The sequence below is a fragment of the Sinocyclocheilus grahami genome, unplaced genomic scaffold (genome assembly GCF_001515645.1).
Source record: "Sinocyclocheilus grahami isolate Dianchi unplaced genomic scaffold, SAMN03320097.WGS_v1.1 scaffold42.1, whole genome shotgun sequence".
Classification (NCBI taxonomy): Eukaryota; Metazoa; Chordata; class Actinopteri; order Cypriniformes; family Cyprinidae; genus Sinocyclocheilus; species Sinocyclocheilus grahami.
The window spans coordinates 858,921-869,862 of record NW_015505221.1 but is presented as its reverse complement, the minus strand read 5'-3'; the positions used below and the strand labels follow the sequence as shown (position 1 = coordinate 869,862).

The 10,942-nt window shown below is 34.9% G+C and overlaps 1 long non-coding RNA gene across 1 annotated transcript; it reads left to right on the top strand.

The window, feature by feature from the left end:
* Nucleotides 1–1,592: 1,592 nt before the first annotated feature.
* LOC107582290 (uncharacterized) lies at nucleotides 1,593–5,297 on the top strand. Its single transcript, XR_001608935.1, has 3 exons — nucleotides 1,593–1,684; nucleotides 1,922–1,994; nucleotides 4,917–5,297. It is a non-coding gene; the product is annotated as an uncharacterized lncRNA (long non-coding RNA).
* The last annotated feature ends 5,645 nt before the right edge of the window (nucleotides 5,298–10,942 follow it).

The window sequence follows — 10,942 nt, the reverse complement described above, 5'->3', positions numbered from 1 at the left end:
AACATTGTTTTATACAGTGAGACAAAGAGAGTTTTTACAGTTTTTAAAAGACTTTTCGCAAGTGAATCTTGATGATGTTAATTTTAAAACCTGCAATTAAAAAAATTTAATTTCCTCCGAAATTGCATTACTTTATTAAATTATTACATTAAATAAATAAATTTTGATCTTTTAATCAGACCTTAATCAGGCATCCTGTTTCAGGTAAGCAGAAAAAGCTAAATGTCTGATAAGCAGATGGAAAAAGTTTGAAGAAGGGATTGTTGTTGTTGAAGAAGATGATGATTATTTTTGGAATGATACCAAAAGTCTTTTTCTCAATTTTTTCCCCATTATAAAAAGGCCTATTTCTACTTAAATAATCTAAAAAAGCTAGTATTTCTAAAATATTTGTTACAGAAATAATATAAGGAAATAGTATAAAAAGCAAAGTCTAAATGTCAGATGAAAAATTACTGAATAATGGTATAAAAAAAGGAGAATTCTTTTTTTTTTGGAATGATACCAAAAGATTAAGATTAGATTAAGAGCATAAAAAGGCAGATTTATTTCTATTTAAATAATCTAAAAAAATGCTAGTATTTCTGAAACATTCTGCTATAGAACTGACATATTATATGAATATTATATACATTTGGAAAAAGTTTGTAAACCAAAACAGGATAAAAGAAAAAACAATTCCCAATATAAATGTAGTTTCTAAATAACCAGGAAATAGATCAAGTCCAACTGTTAGCTGTTATTCTGCTGATATTTGTTCAGAAGAAAATTATGCCAATTGTTCTCACACTGATGGAATGCGGATAAAGCAAAGAAAAACCAGCAAAAGAAACAAACAAACAGCAACTCGCAAGCCGTGTTCAGAGATGGAAATCAATACTAATTAAAGCCAAACAAGTGTTCTGCTTGATGCCGTGAAAGAGCATGCTTCTCATTAAATATTTTCATCGCTGATTAGTCGAAGGTTTTTAAAATGAATTCAATGCCTGTCACCTCCCTTTGGGACAGCGCTCCGAGTAGCATGACACTCTCGCCGCTCACGAGCGGATGTGAATTTCAAACCCTGTGAGCCTGCAATTAAAACAACAACAAAGAATAGACGATACAAAATTAAGCATCAAATGGTTTAATGTTATGTGTCACTCTCCAAAACGCTGTGTATTAGAGGCACTTAATTAAACTTTCAAATTCAAATGGACTAATCAGTTTGAGGCAGAGTGGTTGATTGTTTTTCCCGTACATTAAACACTTCCTTCAGCTCCTGCCCGCTTGTTAACATGAAGGTGCGATTTGCATATCCTGATAGACTATTACAGTTTTAATGTCCCTTTTTCTCTGGTGGTACATCAATCATGCGCGCGAGGCCACCACAGGCCACAATTAACCCACCAAATCTGCCACAAAACAAATATTACAAGGGTTCACTAATTTAGAGATCAAAAAGCCACTTGTCCGTTCCACAAGTGAAACGGAGACGGCGCCGGCGCACTTCAGAGACTCTGCGTAATTACCAGCTGTTAATTGCGCACTTGTGCTGTCTTAGTTTTAATTAAAAAGAGCTGCTCGTCGCTGGCCGATAAGCGACGGTGGAGTGCGGCCGGTTTTAATCAACAAAGCGAGAAGAATTCGTTTCTGCGCCGGCCAGCCGCGGCAGGAGGAAATCTTCAAATATCCAAAGGAGAAAGTGAGATTAAACCCTGTCCATTAGGAGCGATGCAGAGGGAGGGGAGGGGAGCAGTCAGGTTTTATTTGGGCCGAGCGAGCGGGGCCGTATTTGAAGTTAGTGTTCCTGCCGACAAACTGGCGGGGGGCGAGTCTAATCAGACCTACTGCATGAGAGGAGCACTTGAGTGGAGGAATTGGACCCTGCTGTTACTCACTCACTCGCTCTTTCTCTGTTGCCCTCCCTATCTTTCTTTAGCAGCCGATGAACACACTAGTTTGTTTGCCTTGAAGGATTATGGGAAAAGTTGTTGAACTGACGGCCCCAACAAGTAAGTTGTGGCAGGGAGTAATACCTATTCATCAAGTCATCCACACTCTAAAAAATGCTGGGTTAAATACAACCCAGCGCTGGGTAAAATATGGACAAACCCAGCCGTTGGGTTACTACCCAGAAAGTTGGGTTAAACATTTAATGTTACTTCTTTTCTCATACAGCATACACTCTTAAAAATGAAGCTTCCAAAAGGAGGTTTTAACAGTGATGCCACGGAAGAACCATTTTGGGTTCTCTAAAGAACCTTTCAGCGAACAGTTCTTAAAAGAACCATTTTTTCTTAGTGTGAAGAACAATTTCCCACCACTTTTGTGGAATGGAAAGGTTCCGTGGATGTTAAAAAGTTCTTCACTGAACCATGGATGCCAATAAAGAACTTCTATTTTTAAGAGTGTATGCAAGAAAAAACACAAGTGAGATTTTTCGAAACCGTGTCTCTCCTAGATTAAATGGACATCTATGTGCAAGTCTCCTGTTCCTCATACTTTTCTCCTGAGAAATACATCTCAGCAATCTCGCGTGTGTCTCCTCAGAAGGGCTCTCAACAATGTCTCAGGCATCAAAGTCTGTAATCAAAAGTCCCTCAATACTCTTAAAAATTAAGTTTTTTTTACCCTGCAGTGATTCCACAGCAGAATAATTTTGGGTTCCCTAAAGAACCTTTCAAAAAATGGTTATTAAAAGAACAATTTTTTCTTTGAAGTTAAGAACATTTGAATAATCTAGAAACTTTTGCCACTATAAAAACATTGAGGAATGGAAAGGTTCCATGGAGATTAAATGTTCTTCATGGAACCATAGATGGCAATAAAGAACCTTTATATTTAAGAGAGTATACATTCTATTGTATGTCAAATGGTCTCAATTGTTTCTCTTTAACTGACCCTTTGCAGGGAGTTTGATTGAAAGGCGATCTGACCAGTCATAACGCAGAATCTGCCATTTCGTCCGATAAACAAATTAAAATAAAAACAGACAGGAGAGTAGATTAACGCCGGTGGACTTGAACGTGAAAAATGGTCTATACTGACGTCTTTCCGCAGTTGAAGCAAGATACCTTCTGATGTTCATTCGTGTTTAATTTGCGCTATAACTAATAAAGAGGAAGAAATGATCAGTTCACGTGCTGCTTGAACTGAGGGGCTACAGTGATCTGTCACGACACATTAAAGAGCCACAAAACTGTATTTATTGTTTTAATTTCTTACAAAATTTGAAAGCTGAGACTTTTTCATACCAAAAGTAACCTGCTCTGTCTTGTCTGTCGGCGCGTTGTCAGTGTCGTCTTTGCTCCATGATGTATTTTTCACTGCGTGAGAACATGATGTGAGGCGTGAGAGCGCTGTGGCTTGTCGGACGTAGCAACAATAACTAAGGTGGGCGGGTCTTTGCGAAGGGTCAATTGCTACTAAGGAAGTTTAACATCTGAAAGAACCTTCAACAAGTTTCATGAGCAGGCCAAAGAGCAACATACAGATTTTTACAGCATTTTCTGTAATGATTCTGTGGAATTGATTTGGTAACATGGTAAAACATGGTAAAATATGAACCCTACATTCATATTGACAACAATAAGAAATGTTTCTTAAGCAGCAAATCAGCATATTACAATACTGAAGACTGAAGTAATGATGCTGAAAATTCAGCTTTGCATCACAGAAATAAATTACATTTAAAAAAATATTTATTTATTAAAACAGTTATTTTAAAGTGTAATAATATTTCATAATATTACTATATCCTCCTGAGACCCAGCTATGGAGTTTTTGCCTCTGTAGTGGACATTATATTTTAGTGAATTTCTCTGAGACCTCACATGTCACAGTTTTAAGTCTGGATGTCCTGTATAGAGCACATTCAGGGCTTTCCAGAGATACCAAATGATGTTTCACCGTGACCACTCCCTCTCCTTGGTTTTTAAAAATGGCTGACATTAATTTAGTGATAAAATTGTACATCCTTATGGAAATATGATAAGATTTTGTCATTATTACACTTCTTTTTTCAACATGCTGTCCCAAAAGCACTTTAATATGCAAATTAGATACAGTGTATAGATAACATTGTGCTTAATGGGAAAACCAGTTTATGGAATTTTTACACACATATTGCATAAAGCAAAATGGTATATCAAATCATTTTTTATCATTATATATTTTATAACATAGTTGAGAACCATCCTTAAACAAAGTTAGTTATAAAAAAATCCTGAAACCTAAAAATGGATTGGTGATTAAAATTATTATTTTTTAATTCCCATTGTTTTTGCCTTTTCATGTCTACTCTTGTCATTTTATTTTTAGAAAAACTGAGTCCTGGTGTCCTCTACAGAGGACATAGCATAAGTTATGAATAAAATATAATTTTTCAAAAATGTTATTTTACCATTTTTTTCTAAACAATGTAATGACATGAAAAAAATACTAAATTCACAACGCTTTTTATTTCTGGTTCTCAGGAGGATATTGTAGCAAATAAATGCAGCCTTGGTGAGCATGAGTCTTCTTTCAGTGACATTTGGCACAATCTGCCAAATGTTCTCTGTATTTTATTCGTTATGATCACATTTGTAATAATCGCTTTAATGAGCCTAAAATTAATTCATGTTAGCTAACTGTATGATTCTATTATCTTGAACTGTTCATTCGTGAAATGAACATTACTTGGACACATTCACTTCTGACACATGCATTTTCTGTAAAGCTGCTTTGAAATGTTGTGTATTGGGAAAAGCGCTATACAAATAAATTTGAATCGAATTGAATTGAAATCGTACCGACTCCATAATATTTGAATAAAAAACTTTCTGAGCTGTAAAGGGCACAACACACTTCAGTGCCTACAAGTGCATTCATCAGACGATGAGACAAAAAACAGCCTCAAAACTCTCCTGACCTCTCTGTTCCTTCCCTGACAGAACTGTCCGTTCTTCCTGTCTGAGGGGCTTCCTCCCACTCGTGCCCAATCAGCACCTGTCACCACGGTGATCGCCGATGCAGGGTTTATCTAAGGAAACAGTTGCCGTGGCAAGGATGGTCTGGCCACAGTGACAGATTAATGCTGACTTAAACTCACTTCCTGATCACACAGAGAGGACTCTAATGAGGAGGAGGAGTCTCGCTGTCTGTCTGTCTCTATCTCACATACACACACTCAAAGGCGCCACAATGTAGACAGGCCAAAATAAAGCAAGCTGCTCGAGTCTGTCCATATTGTCTTATTGTTCATGGTGTTAATTATTTCCTGTTTACTAATAGGCCAGAACAGAGTCTGGAGAGGTCAGAAAGCCACAGACATTCTCTCACTACTACTCCATCAGAGTGTGTGAGATATGTCTGGAGGTGATAGCCTCTGTTTGAATGCAGATGACCTTTGACCTATTGCCCAAAATCACTTCCATCTGAACTGCACAGTGTGTGTGTGTGTGCATGCTTGTGTTGATCTCTTCTAGAACGGTTGTTAACAGAATGAAAAAAAAGGAAAAAAACATCTTGTTACATAAGAATCTCCTCACATATTAGAGGAATGTTCTGGAATCAATACAATTAAATTCTATTGATAGCCTCTGCAACATGCTGTTTACCACAGATAAACATTTCAATTTCATTCAATTATGAAAAAAATGTCTGATAAGCAGATGGAAAAAGCTTTTTTTGTGTGTGAAAAGATTTTATTTTTATTTAGATTTTATCTTATTTATTTATTTGTTTGTTTATTTAAAAAATTTGAAGTTATTCAAAGCTCAAAAATACAGCCTTATTTATCTTTAAAGAACCTAAAAAAATATTGTATTTATGAAATAATTTTGATAGTGAATTTAAATATTTAATTGAAGATTCAGAAATAGTTTTTAAACCAAAATAAGGATTTAAAAATATAAAATATTTCATTTCTAAACTAAAATGCAATTTCTAAATAGTTTTTTAATGCCTTATCCAGAAGTGACTTAATATTTGTTCAAATATATATATATATATATATCAACTGCCGCTGGATGATGGAATGTATTTTTTATACATTTATGACCAAGTTAAGTTGGTAAAACTGTTTCATAATACACAAAAGATACCAGAAAAGCACATGCAGAAAAATCCCCCACAGGAATTTTGCTTGGTAACTCTTATTTAGAAGTTCAAAACTGTAGTCACACAGCTAAAAAGACGACTGAGACCAGTTTTAGCTCAAATGACACACACATACACTCTTAAAAATAAAGGTGCTTCACGATGCCATAGAAGAACCTTTTTGTCTCAATGGTTCCATAAAGAACCTTTAACATCTGAAGAACCTTTCTGTTTCACAAAAGGTTCTTTGTGGCGAAAGAAGGTTCTTCAGATTATAAAAAGGTAAGAAAGAGATGGTTCTTTAAAGAACCTTTGACTGAATGGTTCTTTGTGGAACCAAAAATGGTTCTTCTATGGCATCGCTTGAAGAACCTTTTCAAGCACCTTTATTTTTAAGAGTGTATATGGATTAGGTAAAATAAGTAGCTTTAAACCTTCTGCAGTGTCTTGTTTAATAAACTTCAAAATAAAGTCAAAATTACTCCCAGGCTGCCAAAGATACTGTCAATGAGCTTACTGATCTAGCACATTCATTAAATTAACCAAATTCTGTCAGATCTGAGACATAAGTACATGAACAGGTGTGTATTAAACCCCCAAAGCATCTACAAACTCTTGAAATGTGCAGAAGTGCCTCGGATCAGTTTGTTCAGATCAGTATGTTCATGATAGCGTTGCACATTTGAGTGAAGAGCTCATCTGTATGAGTCTTCGATGGAAGTTTCGATGCTCCAGCCAACAATAAACACAAGCGTGCACACTTCAGAGTGTGTGTGTGTGTGTGACGGTGGCAAGTGTGAACATGTGCAGCTGGCATGGACTTCTCTGGTCTGGCATGCGTGTGTGTGTGTTGCTGCCTGCTGGCCGGTGGCTTTCCCAGGCCTGCACTGCTCTCAGACCCTGTCAGTATGATGGATGGTTTGGGTTAGACGGGGGCAGCACTTGCACCTCTCTCGCTCCTCTCCTGTGGGACGTTCTGAAGACTGCGAGTGTGTGTGTGTGTGTGAGAGAGAGAGAGTGAGTTTATGTGTGTGATGTCCCACAGACTGACAGCCACATTGTGGCGCCCCAAACAGCCCAACTCTGCCCGCTGGCATCGCCACTGAGGGTCTGTTCAACCACCTCCATCACACACACACACACACACACATATATTTCGAATACATATACATGCTAAAATTGATATATAATTACACACAGCACTCTTTTTACATGAATTTCTTTCAAAAAAACTAGTCTTGACAGATTTATGAATGATTTAGTTGTCAGATGATTCAACTGACTGATCTCTCTCACATTACATTTTCTACTAAACTAACCACTTTTCAGGCCGACAATGCAGCCTTTGGAACTTTACTGGCTTTTTCTTATTAACAGGGAGTCCCTCGGGTGTTTGATTTCTTTACATGCTTTTTTTATATTAAAATGAAAACAATTAGATTCCCAATGAGACATAATAGATATAATATATGTACCTAATAATATATATAATATCATATATATATATATATATATATATATATATATATATATACACCTTTATTTATTTATTTTGCCTCATTTGTTACTTTTTCAGTACATTTAATGTGTACAACTGTGTTTGTTGGCATTGTGTTATTTTAGGTTATTCTAACTTTAATTATTAAATAATATTTATAAAGTAATAAAATAATATTACAAATTAAAAATGACATGCAAATAAAACAATACATAAAAAAAGAATATTAATAATCAAAAAATATTATGAAAATAACACATATACTTGTTTTTTTGTACTGTTTAAAGTAAAAGTAATTGTTTTTAAATAATTGTTTTAATAAAAAAATAAATATAATAAATGTAATTTGCAATAAAAAATAAACAAAAATATATATTAATATAATCAGTTCAATAAAAGCAAACAAAAAAAGTAAAAGTTAAACACAGCTCTAAGTAGAGAAATATGTCCTAGTGTTATCTTTACCATTTTTCTATTTGATTTTATACCCCATTTGTTACTTTATTTTTCAGTGCACTTACAACTGCATTTGGCATATATACATACGTACGTACACACACACATATATATATATATATACATACATATATATATATACACATATACATGCATATATACAGTACTACCTGATTTTCTTCACATTTTTTTATTCTAATGAACTTGATGCATCACTAAACCAGCATCTGGTACTTGTCGTGCTCTATCATGGTGGAAACTGGCCTGGCTTTCTAGATTCAAAAGCAGCGACCACTGGTCTGTCTGGGGTAGATATGAAGTGTAGGGGTACGTCCCTCCCTGTCTGGCGGGTCTGGGTGTAGCTCACTAGATGTGCAAACACATTAGCACTCTCACACTACCAAAGCTTCAAGATGCTAATCAACAGGGTGTGAAGATCTGTCAACAAATACAGGATAACACACACACACTTCTTACATATCGCTCCCATCTCTGCCAGTTCCGACGGGCTGACAGGTTGATTTCGGTATCGTCACGGGGACTGACATAACCGCACCCCGAACAGTTAGTGCTCCTTTTCTTCATTGGTCGCTAACGACGGACTGTTATCGCAAGGAAAGAGGCCTCCGGCCAAGTCAAACACATTTAATGCACTGTCCACAGAGTGTTTGGAGAGATAATATACATTCAGAGTACACACACACACACACACTCGTTTGCTATGGCATGGCCGCATCATTGTCTAAGAGAGGTGATGCTGAGCGCTAGATGATTATCTGTGCACTAACGGAGAAAAATAGCAAAGAAAAACAAGCAGGACGAATTCCACGCCACACATCACTGACTGCCTCATTACAGCCAATCACATCATACACCTACAAATAACCCACGGCCTGTTAAAGCAACAGTTTTCATTACACAAAAACTTGTAAATTGTTTAATGAAAAAAAAGAGAAAGTTCGATAAAGCTGTGGTTTTCCCCCAGAAGTCCATAGAAATTTTGAGAGAGAAAAAAATACATTTTACAAAATGCATTACTTAGATTCATTGGCAATCATTTTAACACAAATGTTATATTACTGTTTAGTTCAGCTTTCTTAGACTTAGATGAAATTAATCACTTTTTTAATATCTAAAATTATCCTGTTTGTGGGGATATGCTGCTAACGTAAATATAAAAATAGTATTTATAAAGTAAATACTACTTTTATATTTATTTTATTTAAAATAATAATAATAAGAATAATAATAATAAATTGTATATAAAACAAATGGAAACACTTCAATCATTTAAACTGAAATTATAATAATGTAAATGATTAATTAAACTGAAATCTACATATGTGTATAGAATATAAATAAATAATATACAAAATATAAATAATTCAAACATTATATGAAATATATATATTTATATTGTAGTATATAAATATTTCATATTTCATATATATAGCAAATAATTTAAATATATGAAAAATATCTATTTATATTACATTTACATTATTAAAATATTTGATTACAGACAGGCATATAATATTTAAATTATTTGCTTTAGGATAATGGCAATGTAAAATAATAAAAGTCTTTATCATTTTACGGTTATATAATTGGGTCTTTATGCATTTTATGCATTATAATATATAGCTGCCTTGATATTTTAGTGAGGGTGGTCCCTCACAAGAGGATCATCATATTTGAAGGTCCCCGGGCAGCAAAAAGTTTCAAAACACCTTAGCTGGATCACATGTTTGGCAGTGGGTTTATCTAAATAAACATTAGTGTTGGTAAATATATGTTTGCTTTTACAAATGTTTATCTATGATGCTTAGTAACTATCGAATACAATGGAACAATTAGACAAGGAACAGATGTCCATTCATTCACACATCCACACAGGTAGCAGACACACACACACACACACACCACAGGAAACAGATGTGCATTCTTAAAGTTAAAGACACACATACAGGTAGCAAGAATACGCAAAGAGAGAACAGATGTTTTTACATAGACATACAGGAAACAGGCTGGCATTCAGGTAACGCACACACACACACACACACACACACACACACACACACACACACACACACACACACACACACACACACACACAGAGACTGCTCAACACTCACCCCTCACATCAACACCCCTGTGTGTGTGTGTGTGTGTGTGTGTTATAATGAGTGAAAAGTCTTATAGTTTCCAGATGAATCCAGCTTGATTCACATCACTGTGACAGGCAGGCCTTTCATCTGCTGCTGCCCATTACAGATATTACCAGAGACAGATTCTAATCACCCGCGCACACACACACACACAGCCAAACACATACGAGTACTTGCAAAAGCACTTTAGAGTTGCTTTCAAACACTAATATTGAACAAAAAAAGGTTTTTGTTATGATCTGTATACACATATACCTACAAACATACATCAGAGATGCTTGCTATGATCTGAAGTTATAAAAGCATATAATAATATGGGAATGTGTGTGCGCATGTGGGTTTACTTAAATTACCCAAAAGTGAGCTAAATCGGACAAAATCCACAATAGGGACATCCGGAAACATCCTCAACATCCTTTAACAAAATGAAAACATTTGTTTTGGGTTTCTTTTCACAGACCTGCACTGTTATAATATGAATAATAAAAGGAAATAAAAAGATAAATAATTCCATTGTCATAAAGACAACAATGTATTTTTTATATATACAGGACTGTATACAATGTGTTTTTACTTATTCAATAATAATAAACATTTTATTTTAAACAAAATAAATTAAAACAATGAATAAAATAATCGTGCAAAATACAGAAATATTTATGGCCAATAATTTTTTATTAATTCACTTCCCATTGGCATGTCACAAAACAGTGTTTATATATATATATATATATATATATATATATATATATATATA